We start from the raw sequence: 19,504 nt of genomic DNA, 5'->3' as shown, positions 1-19,504 counted from the left end.
GCTGGAGAGTTTATATCGATGGTTTTTGATAAAGTATTGCATGTATTTTGGGTTTGTAATTGAACATCGAATTCCCATGATTCACCCTAAATAACCTCGCCTAGTCATCATAAAGTGCAATTAAATGATCGCCCGAATTTTGGTAAACGTACCAAGTTTTCGGTTTCTACCTAGGGCTATGCAATCCTCATATGCAATTATGTTAGTCCGCCTTGAGGCCCATTGCCACCCAACCAATATGACGTTACAGTTGGTTACTGGGTATGAACCTGACGATTTTTGTATTTATGCATTTGGGTGTGCATTCCATGTGCCAAGTTGCACTACCATAACGTACCAACATAGGTGCTCAAACAAGGATATGTAACTTTTGTTGATCATGATTCTCCTTCACACTATCTCTCTTAGAGCTGTTGCATGCGATCTCTTTACCGCTCATTTACTGGTTGTCACTTTAATGAGACAATCTTCTCGGCGTTAAGGGGAGATAAAAATGTCAACGTTCTTGTAAAACGGCATGAAGTTGCATGGACGTTGCCTACTATGTCTCATCTCAATCCACATACCGCACAAGTGTGATAAGTAAGTGCGATGAATTCTAGTTTTCAAAATGTTGCTCCAGACATCTTCCTCTAATTTAGCTAAAGTGATGAGATCATATACCAACGGCAAACATGCCTGCAAGGATAAACGTATTCAACGGATGTTGAGTCAACATCCCTGGAGGGTGTGCACCCCTATTGGATGGTTTGGACACCCCTGTTGGATGGTCCAATACACCTACGGATAGCCAGTCAATCTGTCTTGGCCTGAAGCACGATAGATCACTCGGTTCGTGTGAATCACTTCCCTAGAAGAGGAAGGCACAGCACAAAATGAATCTACACTTGATCGCTGTCTTAAATCATTTCCATCTCATGAGACTAATTCGAATTTCTCTCGAGACTTAAAGTTCTTGGTCCAGTATACTAATTTGGATAAGCGAAATGGAATTGAAATGAGATTATCATCGATGATATTTTCACTTATATGGTAGCTACCGGCATAAATGAAAAGCGACGATATCAAACCATGTTCTGTTAATCAAGTGACAATGTAGAATTGATTGGACAACTAAAGTAACAATCCAGGTCAAATTCCTTACCAAAGTGTGTATTGGACCTGTCGTTCCTACACTGCTTAAGGTAACCCTGTTGTGTTAGAAGTGGGAAAGGAAGCGTTATGAGATGAATGAAATAGTGCGATATGATGCACGCCTTACAGGGTAAGATTTCTCTCCAAATGTCATGTGATTGATAGCAACATTATGAAATGTGGTTAGTGTTTCTCCATGGGGATATCGATACAGAGATTTACATGTAAGTTCCCGAAGGACTACATGGATTGGTTCAAATAGTTCCAAACCACAGAACACCTTCTTAACTTGTTTAAGAAGTTCACTTATAATCTGACGGATGTGTTATACCCATCTAAGTGATCATTTGATCAGTCAAGGATATGAATTATGCCCTTGCATGTTAAACTATGAAGTCTTATTCCGAATTGCCAGAGTTACAGTTTATGTTGTTGACACGAATCTCACTAAGGCTCCAGAAGAGCTTGAGAAAATTGCCTCGCACTTGAAAATGGAATTTGAGATGAAAGATCTTGGGAAAACTCGTTTACGCCTTGACCCGAAGTTGAAGCATTGTTTTGATAGTATTTTGGTCTACTAGTCAAACTACATTATGAATGTGTTACCTTTGAGTATAACTTTGATCATCCATACGTTATATGCAAATGAGACCTTTGAAAAGGTTATGGAATCCAAAATTCCATATCTAAAGTTCAACTTTGCGCTTCGTTGTACTTAGCTCATTGTATTAAGGCAGGACATCTCTTTCGTTGTTGATCTTGATAAAGCTGTAGCACCATGCCTACACGCAACCATTGAATTGGTATTAAAGACATGCCCTGAAGGTACTTCGAGGGAAATCCCAATGCATCTCAGCGGATCCAACCCCCATAATCCTCGAAATGTTGCTTGCCTTGTTTACCGTTAAGGATATCACAATATCTTGTAGGTCCATAATATGACCTTAGTTGCGAAATCTTCAAATTGTTCCAAGACTCACCTTACTTCACTACGCCATAAGTGAGACATAGTTAGGAGTTCTTCTTGAGCATTACGAAGTACTTATTATTTTTCATCCATTGTTGAGTCCCAACGATGATCCATAAAGATTATGCCGCATGTATCAACCCGACCAAGCCATGATACATCAACGAAGTCAACGCCAACATATATTGCATCCACATCTACATCAACAAAGCATTAGGAGATTGAAGTCATTGAAGCCGATCCCAGACAACCTTGCTAACCTCTACACGACATCACTGCCGAAGTCAACCTTCCAGAAGCTTGTCCAAGGAATTGGTATGCCTAACTATCATATGCAATGCTTATAGTTCTTATTTGGAGGTTATGTCAAACTCAAGGGAGTATCCAGAAGTATACTCACTTGATCTTAATGTACTTTTTTTCCTTACGATTAGGAGCATTTTTCCCACTGGATTTTTGCTACCTAACTAGATTTTAATAAAGCACCCATCTTAGGCTGATCATACCCTTGTGAGATTTTCTACTTGCGTCCAAAAGACGTATAGTTTTGACTTAATGCAACTTCTCACTTTTCTCCTTAGTCTATGGGTTTTTCTCCCACCTTGGATTTTACCATAGCAAGGTTTTGTGAGTTTTACTTTTACGCATTCTTCCTTTGATTTGAGACTTGCATTCGCTCATTGTGCTGATGACTTTATCAACTGTACTTACTTCATCATGGAAGACCTGATGTGCCATTTACTTGAGTATTTGCACACTCAAGGGGGAGTGTTGCAGTCCTATTAGATTAGGAATGTGATTGTGTAAATCCTAGTAAATATGGGAATGTATCTTATATTCCTATTAGGAGTTGAATGCTTATTAAATGTTGTAATCCTAAAGGGAAAGTTTTTACCTATCCTACTACTATAAATAAAGGCACAATGGGGTGGAAGAACACACACCTCACAATTACACATCTCTCTTTCTCTCTACTATTGCCGCACCCTTTCTCTTTATATGGCCTCTATAATTGTTCAGTAAATTATGCCTACAACAATACTGATATTGTCCGAATATATATTCCGATATTGGTTTTTGATGGGACTCTAAGCAATTGGGCTTATGTTAGACCAATTGGACTAGCTACTATTATTGCTATCTATTAGGCCCATTACATATGTGATACCATTAGGCTCATCTACATCTCAAACCCTAACAATCATTGGATGTATTTAAAGCCTGTAGAGAGACTAGAAATGAAATGATATGAATTTACTTTAATTTCTTCTACTTTTTCTGCTCTTTCCTTTCCTGTAATTTCCTTTTCCGATTATGTTGATCAATTATCCTATCATTTGGTACAAGAGCCAGAGATCCACCGTGGACATGTGGTTTGCCTCCGTCGATCCCACACTTCCATCACCGTGGAGAAGTGTGATGGATGAGTCCAGTGGTCTGGTGTTCTATTGGAATCCAGAAACCAATGTTTCTCAGTATGAACATCCAAATTCAGCTCCACCCCCACCACCTCATCCTCTTCCTGATCATTACCATATTCCATACGAGTATAAGTCCAACTTTCTCTCTTCCGATTGTACTTATCGACCGCTAAATGACCGAACTTCTTATATGCCTGAGCTTCCTTTAGCTCCTTGGTGTGTTATAAACCAGCACACAAATTAAACCCTCTTATTGACAATTGTAGTAAAGATGTAAATAGGGATCATTCTAGGCCGGGGATTAGGAGAGATTGCTAATCTAGTTAAAAATGACTCAAAAAAACATAAAAGTAGGCTTGAAAACACTTAACTAGACTCAAAGAACTCAAAACAAACTAAAAAGACTCAAAACAGCACAAAACAATCGAATAGACTCAAACTAGACACTAGGACTTACTTTGGATGAAAATTGAATTGGTTTTGACTCAAAACACTTAAAAACACAAATTAGGACAGATTCTAACTAATTTGACACAACAAAGTAAAGGGGATTGGGTTTTTGACGAATTTAAAGTCTAAACAAGTAAATTGCAGAAACTAAGTAAAGGAATGCGAATTTGTGTGAATTGATGGGTGATTAGCTAGCTAGAGGGTCATTCTCCACACATGATACACTTGCATACAAATTGATTTCCAGTTGCTTTCCAATAAACCATGAACCTCAACACCCCAGATTAACCGTGACATCACTAATTAACCCTTAGATTTTCCTTAAGTCATTGAATTAGATGGAATACGCATCAGCAACCAAATTATTCTTCAATAGTTCCTTACATGAACAACATAATAGAGATACAATCAAAGATCATTAAGCTTTGTGAAAATCATAAGCATTGACAAGGCATTCGTAACTATGACATCATGATACTCATGCCAGGAATTCAACTTAACACGATCGTGACCAGTAACCTTCACTACTTGTGAATATAAGTTTGTAACGATTATGTGAAACTCCCTTATATTCTAGCATCAAATTCATGCATGCAAACTAAGTGTGCACCCTTAATCAACATACAAGAATAAGTTCTGAATCAAATAGTTAAGCAAATTGCATTCACGATTTATGAAATCACAAATGGAGTTAATCAATTCATATTGCAAATATAATCATGGTTTCAAAGTCTCCTCCAGGTAAAACAAGTTTAGCCTCTCATGTTCATAGCAAAACAAAGAAAACTTAAATTAAAACATAGAAAAGAAAGATTGAATATGACACGCCCCGATCAAATATTGGAGCGTGCTGGCCGTCACGTGAGGGTGACGTAGCCAAGTGCACAATGCGGAAGCAAAAGAGTGAAAATATGAGAAAAATAAAGTCAACAAAATAATTTACAATAAAAAGATCAGTCAGTGCTAGTGACGAACATGGAAGGAAAATGCAAAGTAGAAGTTCGAGTATCCTAGGTGCAGTCCAGAATAAATAGACACTACACAAGTGATAACTAGAAAGTTCTACATAGAGTGTGCTTGTCAGAAATGCCTCGATGCCTCTTTCGTCACCCACATCCTCGCTACCTAAAACTTGGAGGGGCACAAAACAGAAAACGTGAGTGGGCAAAAACAAAGCTTTTCAAAATCATTTCATTCATAAAAGTTATAACCCTTCTCTGTAAAACGTGTATACTTTCTAGAAAATACCATACGTACTCGTATATCAAATCATGCAAAAACGATAAAGCTCAAATATGCCATGTCAGAAATATCCAATCAAACAGTATAAGCATCAAGCAGGTGAGATAAAACAAATCATAATATGCCAGTGATATCAATACATCATCAGGAGTGACCTAAAGTGACCTGTACGGTGATAGGAGCATATTCATGCGACTTAAATGACTTGTTCTCGTGCATTTACGTTATGTTTCTTTAGTTATTTTAGTACTTTAAGCTATTTTCGTGTGTTTGTAGGTCCAAAGGGCTAAAGGAGCAAAAAGATGCATTTTGGAGACTTTTGGAGCACTTTTGGGCTAAGGATGGATAGCCTATGCTTGGAGCCAAAGTGTTGGACGAAATTGAAGACCTAATTGAAGACCAAAGTGTTGGAACCTTGTTCCCTTTAGTTTTAGGACATTTAAACCTTTCCTATATCCTTAGCCGTGCATAACATTCCAACATTCCACTCCTTCATTTCAGCCACACTCCCACATATCATTACTTATCATCACCACTTATCACTTATCATAATCACATATCATTACTTATCATCACCACTTATCACTTATCATAAATCATTACTTATCATCACCACTTATCACTTATCATAATCACATATCATACACTTATCATCACCACTTATCACTTATCATAATCACCCATAATCATTCACATAAATCAGCCACATGCATTCACTCTTCATAATTCAACCTAGCTGTCATGTTTCCCCTTTCATCATTCCCTCACATTCTTTAATTCAGCCAACACATGCTTACACATGCATTTTCAGCACCAAAGAATCATTGCACATGCATTTCCAACCCACATGCATCATTTAATCATTCAAACATGCAGCCACATTCACTTTACCTAGCTGTCATGTTCCCTCTCCCATCCATTTTCAGATTTCCACCAACCAATCTAGTTGTCATTACACATGCATTCCCTTCTTTAATCATTCCTAGCTGCCATTCACATGTTCTCCCATCCCTTCTCTCCCTATAAAACCATGCATTGCATTCATTCAATTCATCTCATTTTTCAGTCACAAACACCAACCATTCCCTTGTGCCATGCTCTCTCCATAATAATCCAAACACCACACCAGAAATCATCCCATTGCCGTGGCCTCCTCCTTCCATTTTCACCACTCCCCAAACCATTCACACCATCAAACTATCCATTAGACCTTGTGCTACAACGAAGAGGAAGATAAGAGGGCCTAAACGTTCATACAATTCAAGTTTGAGTTGTTGGAATGTTTAGGTGTTTCTTTGATTTCAATGTTTAATTTCAATACTCTTTGTTTTGTACGAATGAGGAATGGAAGAGAAGAGGGCCTAAACGTTCATACAATTCAAGTTTGAGTTGTTGGAATGTTTAGATGTTTCTTTGATTCTCTTTGTTTTGTATCATGAGGAACTAAACCCCCCCTTGGCTAGGGGGGGATTCGAAATATATGTTTATGCTTGCGTTTTGATTTGATTACTTCTAATTGCATTTCATAAGTCGTGGATTCAATTTGTTTAACTGTTTGATTGATAACTTATTTATGTATGTTTATTGAGAGTGCACGCTTAATTTTCATGCATGAATATGACGCTAGAATATAAGTGAGTTTCACCTAATAGTTACGAACTTATATTCACAAGTAGTGGAGGTTGCTTATAAACAATCGCGTTAAACGAATTCTTGGCATAAGTTTCATGCAATCATAGTAACGAATGCCTCGTCAACACTTATAATTTTCATAGAGCGTAATGATTCTTGCTTGTATCTCTATTATGCAACCATGTAGGGGACTTGTGGGAAATGTTTTGGGTTGTCGTATGCAATCATCCAATTCAATAACGTTAGGAAGATTTGAAGGTTAATTTAAGCGGACCTAATTAACCCGGGGTGATGAGTTTCATAATTTATTGAAATGCAATTGGAAATCTTTTTATTATGCAAGTGTAACATGTGTGGAGATGAACCCCTTGGCTAGCATCCATTCATTCCATTTCATCAATTTCATATTTACATTCTGTCTAGTTTGTTACTTTGTTTTGTTATTTCAATTTTCGTCAAAACAAAACCCCCCTTTACTTTCTTGTTCTATAGTGTTTAGAATCTGTTTAATTTGTGTTTTAAAGTGTTTTGAATCCACCTATAATCTTAAATTCGTCCAAATTTGTGTTTAAGGTCAGAAACTGCCTAGTTAGTGTTTTTAGGCAGTTTTGAGTCTTTTGAACTTGTTTTGAGTCCTTTGAGTCTTTGTATTGTCCAAATTAGTTAGAAAGTGTTTTGATTTGTGTTTCTAAGTATTTTGATTCAAGTTTTCATCCAATTTCGTCCAAATTAGTGTAGGTGCTCAAAACTGCCCAGAAAGTGGTTTTTAGGCAGTTTGGAGTCTTCTAGTTGCTGTTTTGGGTTTTAGGTTTGTTTAAGTGTTTTAACTTTTAATTTTGCATTCTTTGAGTCAAGTTTAGTGTTTTAAACTTTGTTTTTGAGTTTTTAAGTCAGTTTCCAAGTGTTTAGCAATCCCTCCTAATCCCCGGTTAAGAACGATCCCTACTTATATCTATACTACAATTGTCAAAAAGAGGGTTTAATTTGTGTGCGTATAAATCTCGCATCATACGGTTGAAACTATAACTCCTCAACCACTATCCTGCACACGAGTCGGAACCACCTATAGTGGTCTGTACGACAGGCTGGGTGTAAATAAATATGCTCTAGTGCTACGATCACGTGAAGGTTGTGCGAAGTATCGTAAGTCACCTACGAGTCGGAACCACCTAAAGTGGTCTATACGACAGGCTAGCACCTGCCTTGGATCCAAGGTAAGCTTACAATGCGGGAGGTAAACGATCATGTGAAGGCTAGGCCCTACTCTAACGGAGTACAATCACCGAGGTGCAGGACTATAAGCTATAACTTAATCTCATCAACACCACATCTATCACTAACAACATACTCACCTGACTTACCTGAGCGTCCGCGGCACCAAAGCATAACCAACACAATCACAATAATAATAATGACGATATTCGACATGGCATTTCAATTATAAAACCATTTAAAACGTAGTCTCTGGAAAGATACCAGTCAATATATATATATATATATATATATATATACTGAAGACAAAAGCCCACTCACTGATACGTAGAAGGGTTGTAAGCCCCGATCCTCATGTGGCTGCGCTCGTCTTCCAGATAGTCCTCACCTATATGCGAAATAACTATAAAAACGTCAATTTAACGCACATAACCAACCTTAGATAATAACTTCTCATGCATTGCTCAAATAGGGTGTTTGAATATACCAACATGCTCTACTCAACCTCACGAACATCCTCATATTTTTAAAATAATTTTTTGACCTCCCACGCGCCGCTACGCGCCGGCCAAGGCACGGCCAGACCCGCAGGCCACTCGTGGACACGTGCCTGGCACGCATGTGGAACCCTAACGACGTTAGGGAATATTCCGTGGAATATTCTGTTAAAACCCTAACATACGTTAACAGCCGTTACCTGATGTCGTTAGAATATTCCGTTAACTTTGACAGAATATTCTCCTCCTTCTCTGGTGAGCCTCACTGGTCGCCACCGTCAGTTGCCGTCAGCGCCACCGTCTGCAACTCGAATTTCGCTGGAAACTCGGAAAAGCTTCAAGCTTTAATATCTTCTTCATTTCTCAACCAAATTCTATGAAATTTGTACCAAAATGAAGCTTACAACGAGTAGAACAAAACCTTACCACTTTGGGGACCCAAAACCAACGGAATCTCACCAGGAAAAATCACGAGATTCCGGCCAACCCTGCAACTCCTTGAAACTGGGCTTCTCAACGTCCAAAACACTTCAAAATTGTTCCTCGAGCTTCATGAGAAGGTTTTAAAGCTCCCTAGAACCTTAAAAACTTCTAAAAACCTCACGATCACGTGTGCATAAATAGCTCTCCAATTCGGGGTTCCCTGGTTCTCGGGTTTCCGAAGGTTTCATGTCGATTTAAGGGTATGAATGAGCCCCTGAGATCACAAGGAACACAAAGGTAAACTCCTCGACGTCGATTCATGAAAGTAGAAGGTAGTTTGAAGTTCGTCCGTACCTTTGTAAACGAAATGGAAGAAACTGGAAGAAAATTCAAAAGAGAAGGAAGAGAGGAAAGGTCCACGAGTGTGGGTGTGTGTGGTGTGCGGTCCAAATGAGTTCATAACCAAAAACAAAAAAAACCAAGCACCCTACAACACAAAATACGTTGAGGGGTAAAATCATCTTTTCACACTTACAATACAAAAAATCGGGATGAGCTGTCACAACCTGCCCACCTTAAGAAAATGTCATCCCCGAAATTACATAACAAAACAAACCACTAGTAATGAAAAAAAAAAGCAGGGATACAAATCTCTCATCCAATCCTCTGTCTCCCAAGTAGCTTCCTTCACCGAGTGATTCCTCCACAAAATCTTCATCAAGCGCATTGTCTTGTTCCTCAGAACCTTATTTTTCCAGTCTAGAATAATCACCAGCTCCTCGTCGTAAGTCAAATTAGGATTAACTTCCAACGGCTGCAGAAGTAGCACTGAAATGTGAAATAAATCTTGCACTCGAGACAACTCTGGAGGTAACTTAAGTCTATAAGCTACTTCGCCGATCCACTCAGTGATCACGTATGGTCCGATATACCTGGGACTCAATTTCCCTTTTTTCCCAAATCGTACAACACCCTTCCATGGCGACAACTTCAAGAATACCCAATCACCTACTTTATAGGTCCGATCCATGTCATGTCTGTCCGCTAAGCTCTTCTAACGATCATGGGCCGCTTTCAGGTTAAACTTGATTACTTGAATATTTTAGGTAGTCTCATCCACTATCTCTGGGCCCTCCAAAACTCTTTTGCCTACCTCTGACCAACACAACGGCGTACAACAAGATTTACCATACAATGCCTCGAAATGTGACATACCAAGGTTAGAATGGTAGTTGTTGTTGTAGGCAAACTCCATCATATCCAGATGTTTATGCCATGCATCGCCAAACTGCAAAACAAAGGATCTCAGCATATCCTCCAGTGTCTGAATGGTCTTCTCCGATTGCCCATCGGTTTCAGGATGATATGTTGTACTATACAGTAATCTCGAACCAAGAGCTTCTTGAAATGCTGTCCAGAATTTAGAAGTAAAGCTTGGATCTCGATCAGAGATGATACTGACTGGTAGACCATGGTATTTAACAATCTTCAACACAAAGAGCTCAGCTAACCGTTTCAGAGAAAACTTCTCTTGAATTGGAATAAACTGTGCGGACTTGGTGAGCCAATCAACCATTACCCAAACATCATCATAACCATTCTGAGTATGGGGAAGCTTGTACACGAAATCCATGGTAATATTTTCCCATTTCCACTGTGGAACAGGAAGTGGCTGCATCCGTCCAAACGATACATCTGCTAACATACTCGGCAATCTCTCTTTTCATACCCAACCAATAGTAAAACAGTCGTATGGTATAATACATTTTAGTGCTCCCCAGATGCATAGCATATGCCGATACGTGTGCCTCATCCAAAATATCCCTCTTTAACTCTGCACTGTTCGGTACAAACATTCTACCTTCAAGCATGAGCATGCCGTCTAATTCTCGAATCTAAAGATCTTTCTTTTTCCTTTCATTTCTTAGTTGAACCAGCTCTTGAGTTTCATCGTCATCCATCTGTGCCTCAAGTATGCGGCTGATCAAAATTGGCCTAACTTCTAACTTCACTCCAGTCAACCTTAAGTCAGTAAGAAGAGGAACACGGCTTGTTGAAAAACATCAATTCTACCTTGAGATTTTCTGGTTAAGTGCATTAGCCACCACATTTGCACGTCCCGGATGATACTCGATCATACAGTCGTAATCACTTAGTAACTTTATCCACCTCCGCTAGCGAAGGTTCAAATCTCGCTGAGTAAACAGGTACTGAAGACTCTTATGATCTGTGAAGATCCTACATCTCTCACCATAAAGATAGTGTCTCCAAATCTTTAGTGCAAACATGATTGCCGCCAACTCAAGGTCGTGAGTAAGATAGTTTACCTCATGAGGCTTTAATTGTCTTAAATCATAAGCAATAACCCTACCGTGTTGCATTAGTACGCAGCCCAAACCATTCAACGACACATCACTGTAGATCTCGAAGTTACCACCATCATCTGGAAGTGCTAACACCAGTGCATGGGTGAGATAGTACTTCAATTGTTGAAAACTCTGCTCGCAACTATCATCCCATTTGAACAAATCGTTGATAATAGCCTGCCAAACCGAGGAAACTCCGTACCTCAGAGACGGTTCGTGGCTGCTCCCAATTTTCCACCGCTGCAACTTTCTGAGAATCCATCTGAATACCCTGAGCTGAGATGACATATCCCAAGAACGCTACTTGATCTAATCAAAACTGACATTTACTGATTTAGCGAATAACCGATGCTCCCTCAGTTTCGTCAATACAAAAGTAAGATGTCATACATGATCTGCTTTGGATTTAGAATAAATCAAAATGTCATCGATAAAAACAATGACAAACCTGTCCAAGCACTGCGTAAACACCCGGTTCATCAAATCCATAAAAGCAGCAGATGCGTTAGTTAACTCGAACGGCATCACTAAAAACTCATAATGACCATATCGGGCTCAAAACGCCGTCTTGGGGACATCATCACTCCTAATCTTTAGATGATAGTAGCCAGACCTTAAATCGATCTTCGAAAACGCACAAGCTCCTCGTAGTTGATCAAACAAATCGTCACTACGTGGCAATGGATAACGATTCTTAATCGTCACCCGGTTAGGCTATCGGTAGTCTATACACAGCCTTAAAATACCATCCTTCTTTCACACGAACAGACTAGAGCTCCCCAAGGCAAAGTACTAGGCTGTATAAAACCTTTATCTAATAACTCCTGTAACTAAATTTTCAGCTCTTTCAACTCAGCAGGAGCCATCTGATAGGGGGTCAAGGATATAAGGTCTGTACCTAGCAATAAGTCGATAGCGAACTCTACGTCACGATCCGTCGACAATCCTGGTAAATCATCTGGAAACACGTCGGGAAAATGCCTGACCACTCTAATGTCCTCCCACGACTAGAAACGTTATCATTTAGTACATGTGCCAAATATCGCTGATAACCCTTCTGAAGCAACTTCTTGGCTCTCACTGCCGAAATAATGCCATGTCTCACGCCACTACGCTCACCAACAAACGTAACCATAGGTAGCCCTGGGCACTGAAACGTAACTTTCTTCTCGTAACAATCAATATTGGCTTGATTAAAGTGTAGCCAATCAGTGCCCAAAATGACATGAATCTCAACAATATCCAACGGAATGAGGTTAGTTGGCATAACATCATCCTCCACTAACACTGGGCACCCTGGGTACATCTAGCCCACCTGACATGTCTCTCCTCTAGGCATCGAAAACTCTAACTCAAACCTGAGAGGTGTGGGATTAGGTTGTGTCAATTGAGCAAATGTATGAGAAATAACTGAATGAGTAGCACCATAATCAATCAACATTCTAGCAAAGTGACCAAGGATATTTAATGTACCCATGATCAAATCTGGGTTGTTCTGGGCATCCTGTACTGTGAGGTTATGAATACAGCCCTGAGGCTGCTGCCGACCACCTTGACCTCTACTCGACTGTCCATTATGTCCATGTGTACTACAGCCCTGACCAGTCTGTCTTGACAACCTTGCGCTGCTAGAAGCAACCTCCCTCTGCTGAGGCTGAACTCCCGAATACCACTGCGATCCGCCGACTGGATGAGGAGGATATGAGGTATACCCTTCATGGTACTGCAGATATCTGCTCTAGTAGCCACTTAGATAATACGGATCCTAAGGATATGGGTACGGTGCTGCTGAATAAGGAGCAACATTTCCCTGGTAATGGTAAGTACCCCCATGACCTGTCTAACCATACCCGCTCGGTGCTGGAGCCTGCTGAATAGGAATTGGTGGTGATAAAGAAGGCATTTGGGGCCTCTGCTGACCCTGTGGACAATTTGCTGCTTGATGTCCGACCTGTCCACAAGTAAAACGTCCTCGACTGCAATGTCTACACTCACCAAAGTGTTGGCTGTTACATCTCGTACACAACGGAGCTCTTGAACCACCAAAACCGCTAGTATCTCGCTGCCTCTGAAAACCTAGGCCTCCGGCAAACCTACCACCCTTATGTTGGCTCGTAGAACTCATGCCTCCACCGGACAAACTAGAGTTAGCCCCACTTCACTTAAAACTCTAAGTCTTCCTGGGTCCTTGAGATGCTTGACCTTTACCTTTATCGTCTTTCTTTTGATTGCCATTATTCTCTTCTTCTTCACTTTCACTAGGCATATTCTCAGAATCCTCAATTCTCAACAAAATCTTGTAGAACTCCTAATAAGTATCGCAAGGAGTAGCGGTTTCCATAGAACGCCACTTCTTCTTAGTACCCAATTTGAAATGACAAAGCATCTCAACCGGATTAGCAGCAACTTCTGAATGATAACGGGACAAATCAGTGAATCTTCTATAGTACTTATTCGCCGTTAACTTCCCCTGCTTCAAATCAGTAAATTCCTGCTTCTTGCGTTCAATATACTCAGGGGGAAAAAAACCTTTTCCGAAACAACCGTTTAAACACTTCCCAGTCAGCAACTTCCTCTGGGGTCAAATGGCGAATCTCCTGTCCCCACCAGGATGCCGATTCTTTACCTAAGAACCATGAAGTCGTTTCTACCCACCTTTCAGAAGGAAGATTTCCTTGACTTTGCAACACTAGAAAAGTCTTTTCAATATGCTCAAGCCACTGCTCAGCTCCCTCATAACCTTCATGTCCCTCAAACTTATCCAGCTTTAGATTATACATGGTATGCAGATGAGTCCTGTGTGAAGAGTGGAGCGTAGACTGAATCGCATGAGCTATAGCTTCCCCCAACTGAGCTATATCGAGGAAACTAAGCTTAGAAAACACCAAAAATGATTAGAATACTCACAAATAATGCAGGACTGCCAAACTTAGGCTTCGATACCAAACTGACACACCCCGATCAAAAATTGGAGCGTGCTGGCCATCACGTAAGGGTGACGTAGCTAAGTGCACAATGCGGAAACAAAAGAGTGAAAATATGAGAAAAATAAAGTCGACAAAAAAAATTACAATAAAAAGATCAGTTAATGCTAGTGACAAACACGAAAGGAAAATGCAAAGTAGAAGTTCGAGTATCCTAGGTGCAATCTAGAAGAAACAGACACTACACAAGTGATAACTAGAAAGTCCTACATGGAGGGTGCTTGTCAGAAATGCCTCGATGCCTCTTTCGTCACCCACGTCCTCGCTACCTAAAACTTGAAGGAGCGTAAAACATAAAATGTGAGTGGGTAAAAACAAAGCTTTTCAAAATCATTTCATTCACAAAAGTTATAACCCCTCTCTATAAAACCTGTATACTTTCCAGAAAATACCATATGTACTAATATATTAAATCATGCAAAAACGATAAAGCTCAATTATGCCATGTCAGAAATATCCAATCAAACAGTATAAGCATCAAGCAGGTGAGATAAAACAAATCATAATATGCCAGTGATATCAATACGTCAGCCAGAGTCACCTAAAGTAACCTGTACGGCTGAAACTATAGCTCCTCAACCATTATCCTGGACATAAACCAGAACCACCTATAGTTGTTCGTACGATAGGCTGGATGTAAATAAATATGCTCTAATGCTACAATCACGTGAAGGCTATGCGAAGTATCACAAGTCACCTACAAGTCGAAACCACCTAAAGTGGTCTGTATGACAGGCTGGCACCTGCCTTGGATCCAAGGTGAGCGTACGATACGAGAGGTGGACGATCACATGAAGGCTAGGCCCTACTCTGGAAGAGCACAATCACCGAGGTGTAGGATTATAAGCTATAACTCAATCTCATCAACACCACATCTATCACTAACAACATACTCACCAGACTAACCTGAGCATCCGCGGTACCAAAGCATAACCAACACAATCACAATAATAATAACAACGATATTCGACATGGCATTTCAATTATAAAACCATTTAAAATGTAGTTGGAAAGATACCAGTCAATATATATACTGAAAACAAAAGCCCACTCACTGATACGTAGAAGGGTCATAAGCCCCGAGCCTTGTGTGGCTACGCTCATCCTCCGGATAGTCCTCACCTATATGCGAAACAACTATAAAAACGTCAATTTAACTCACATAACCAACCTTAGATAATAACTTCTCATATATTGCTCAAACGGGGTATTTGAATATACCAACGTTCTCTACTGAACCTCACGAACATCCCTATATTTTTAAAATAATTTTCTGACCTCCCACGCGCAACCACACGCCAGCCAAGGCACTGCCAGACGCACCGGCACATGCCTGGCACGCGTGTGAAACCCTAACGGCGTTAGGGAATACTTCATCTAATATTCTACTAAAACCCTAACAAACGTTAACGGCCATTACCTGACGCCGTTAGAATATTTCGTTAACTTTGACAAAATATTCTCTTCCTTCTTCTGTGAGACTCGCCGATCGCCGCCGTCCACCTCCGTTAACGCCGCTGTCTGCAACTCGAAGTTTGCCAGAAATTGGGAAAAACTTCAACCTTTAATATCTTCTTCATTTCTCAACCAAATTCTATGAAATTTGTACCAAAATGAAGCTTACAACGAGTAGAACAAAACCTTACCACTTTAGGGACCCAAAACCAATAGAATCTCACCGGAAAAACTCATGAGATTTTGGCCAACCCTGCAACTTCCTAAAACTAGGCTTCCTAACGTCTAAAACACTTCAAAATTGTTCCTCGAGAATTGTGAGAAGGTTCTAAAGCGCCCTAGAACCTTAAAAACTTCTAAAAACCTCACTATCATGTGTACATAAACAGTTCTCCAATTCGGGGTTCCCTGGTTCTCGGGTTTCCGAAGGTTTCACGTCGATTTAAGGGTATGAATGAGCCCCTGAGCTCACAAGGAACACAAAGGTAAACTCCTTGACGCCGATCCGTGAAAGTAGAAGGTAGTTTGAAGTTCGTCCGTACCTTTGCAAAGGAAATGGAAGAAACTGGAAGAAAATCCAAAAGAGAAGGGAGAGAGGAAAGGTCCACGGGTGTGGGTATGTATGGTGTGCGGTCCACAAACCAAACACCCTACGACACAAAATACGTCCAGGGGCAAAATCATCTTTTCACACCTACAGTACAAAAAATTAGGACAAGCTGTCATAGAATACACCTAAAAAGATTCCAACAATCCAACAATCTTGAATGGCAAGCATGGCTCCAAGGGATCTTCTCTCCTTCTTCTTTGTTGCGACACAAGGGTGAATGGGTGTAAAATTGGGTTGTGGTGGATGGATGGTAGGTGGTGCGGATGTGGGTGTGGATGATGGCTGAATGGTTGATTGGTTGTAGGGCTTTATTTTGTGCAGTAGATTGTCTAAAATAATGGGAGAAAGGGCAAGGCATTAATTAATTAATTTGGGAAGGTTTTAAGACTCCAAATCCTCCAAGAAAAGGGTAACAAATCAGAATCCCAAAAGGAAAAGGGAAGGGAAGCTGCAGCAAGGTCCTAGAGAGAAAGGGAAAGGGATTTGCTGCAAGGAAAATGAAGGAAATGTCATGCCTTGCACGGCAAGGAAGGATTCCTTGCAGATTTGATGTGGCATCCCTCTTTGACTGGGATTAGGGCTTCTAGATCTTATATTTAAGTGTCCTAAATCAATTAGGAACCTCCTTTGCAGCTGGAACATAAGTAGAAAAAGATTAGGATTGACTAAGTCAAAATAAGGAAGTTTGACTCAGGTTTCCTTCTTTGTAGCTGTTTCCTTTTCTTCCAAGTCTTGAATTAATTTCTTCCATCTTTTTAGCAGATTCATAGCCTCCTTTGGTCTTCAATTTCTTCCATCCACCTTGCTCCATGCATGTGTTATCCATTCCAAGCCCAAAACTGCTCCAAATTGCACTTTCTTGCTACTTTAGTCAATTGGACCTACAAATACACAAAAATAGCTTAAAATACTCCTATCAAGAAAACAAGAAAACATAAATGCAAGAAAACAAGCTAACTAAGTTGCATAAATATGCTCCTATCAAATTTCCCCACACTTAGCTTTTGCTAGTCCTCGAGCAAAACAAAACAAAACACACTCTAGACCTTCCAACAATTGTCTTAGGGATTTGCAATGCACATGACATTTAAAATCACTACTCACATAGATTTTAGCCATCTTTACTCTTGAGTAAACACTTAAACACAGTCATCACTTACTAGCTCACATTTAATCAATTAAAACAACATTTTGAATGTAGTAACATGCCTTAGAGAATTCCCTCAATTCCTCACTAGATATACTCTCTATTTTCACATAGATTTTCTAACTACACTCCCTACACTAAGTATATGTGAGAAGATTGATGTAAACATGTAGACTAACACTCACATATGCTATAACAAAGAAATCATTTTCTGGAATTATTAATATGACATGTATATGATCTCATGAATGGAATGCTACTACTTAGAACGAGAACTAGGGATTCCATATGCTCATACCAATTTCAAAATCCACATATTGAAACACATAACAATCCAGATAGAAGTCTAAGGGTTGTAACGGGGCTATGGTATTGGCTAACAAAGAAAAGTAAGGATAAACAAAGATTCTTAAAGCAATAGGAAGCAAAGTAATGAAATTGACACTTAGAATTCACTTTTGAATGCAAAAATCAACTTTTAACACCCATGGGACATTCACACAACACTTAGGGTCAAATTCAAACTTTTGGTCCCTTTCTTCAACAATTAATACTTGTGAGCTCATTCTCACTTATTTCTTAACTCTTTTATTTTCTTTTCTAACACGCCCCGACCCCGATATTCCCCGAATACCAGGATAGGCACGTGCTGGCCGACACCCGAGGGTGACGAAAGCCATTTATTGAGTGCAAATGCTGAAAACAAGGGATATATAAGGCTTATAAATATAAAAGAATAATGAATATGCAAATAAGGGCCATGTTCAGAGCACACCACTAATCTAGAACACTAAAAGAAAATAATATAAAATTGAATGAAACCAAGGAGTGGGTCCTACACCAAGAGGACTCAAAGATGCCGATGCGGAAGTGCCTGGACGTCGGGATTGTATGCCTCGATTCTAAGTCCTGAAGGGGGCGCAAAATAAACATGAGTGGACCAAGTTGATATATATATATATATATAATAAAACAGTCATCAACATACTAACCCCCAGGTTTTATGAAAACACATATATAATTATAAACATAGGTTTTCCGAAACCTAGCATGTCGTGGAATATCTCAAATCATAACTTGTATATAAAATAATCACTAGTGAAAGTCCGATACAACTCTCTAGGCCCCATGCTGGCTCCTCGTCTCTGAGCAGACAGTCAGAGGAAAATACACTTCAGGCCCCATGCCGGCTCCCCGTCTCTGAGCAGACAGTCAAAGGAAAATACACTTCAGGCCCCATGTCGGCTCCCCGTCTCTGAGCAGACAGTCAGAGGAAAACACACTCCAGGCCCTATGCCAACACCAAACCGTCGCCAGGGACGGACCGGATCTATCCCTACGTCCCGTAGCGGAAAGGACCACTAGGTTAGTACAAAACCAGTGAACATACATATATTGAAAATCAACTTCATAGTATAAAGTCATGCATCATCTATACTATAAAAAGGTGTTCTAAACATGTTCTAAATATCATATCGTCATCCATCAGATATTCTATAATAACATGGGTTATAGGAAAAATAGTAATAATTCAAACTAGCCTCAGTAAGCATGTTATCTCAAAGCGTTTCGTAAAACATAATTGTGAAATCATGCTTTTCTATGTATGCATTTCTACCATTAAAACATGCATTTTAGAAGGGGTCCACTCACAATACTTCGCCGTCGAAAAGCCACACCATTTAGCGAAGAAAGAAACGCCACAGATAATTGCCCCTAAGCACATAAATGGTACATTTAGTCAAACTCTACTCAAACGATTGAATTTGGGAAAATGGACATCGGAAACGGGTTCAGAACGTCGAACATAGCCTAGGAGGGGTCCCGCACGAAAACCCAAAAAGTCAACGGTCAAAGTCAACGTTGACCGTTGATAGGTCAAAGTCAAAGTCAACGCTGACCGTTGACCGGGTCAACGGTCAGACCAGGTTCGAGTCTGGGTCAACAGGTCAAATGGGTCTGGG

General features: G+C 40.0%; 1 long non-coding RNA gene across 1 annotated transcript; it reads right to left on the bottom strand.

Moving 5' to 3' along the window:
* Positions 1–18,268: 18,268 nt before the first annotated feature.
* On the bottom strand, positions 18,269–19,258 carry LOC148691613 (uncharacterized). The gene is made up of 2 exons (XR_015954638.1): positions 19,194–19,258; positions 18,269–18,449 (listed from the first exon to the last, which is right to left on the bottom strand). It is a non-coding gene; the product is annotated as an uncharacterized LOC148691613 (long non-coding RNA).
* Positions 19,259–19,504: the final 246 nt, after the last annotated feature.

The sequence above is a fragment of the Pyrus communis genome, chromosome 13 (genome assembly GCF_041283825.1).
Source record: "Pyrus communis isolate YQ-2024b chromosome 13, ASM4128382v1, whole genome shotgun sequence".
NCBI lineage: Eukaryota > Viridiplantae > Streptophyta > Magnoliopsida > Rosales > Rosaceae > Pyrus > Pyrus communis.
This window is presented reverse-complemented; position numbering and strand designations above follow the sequence as displayed.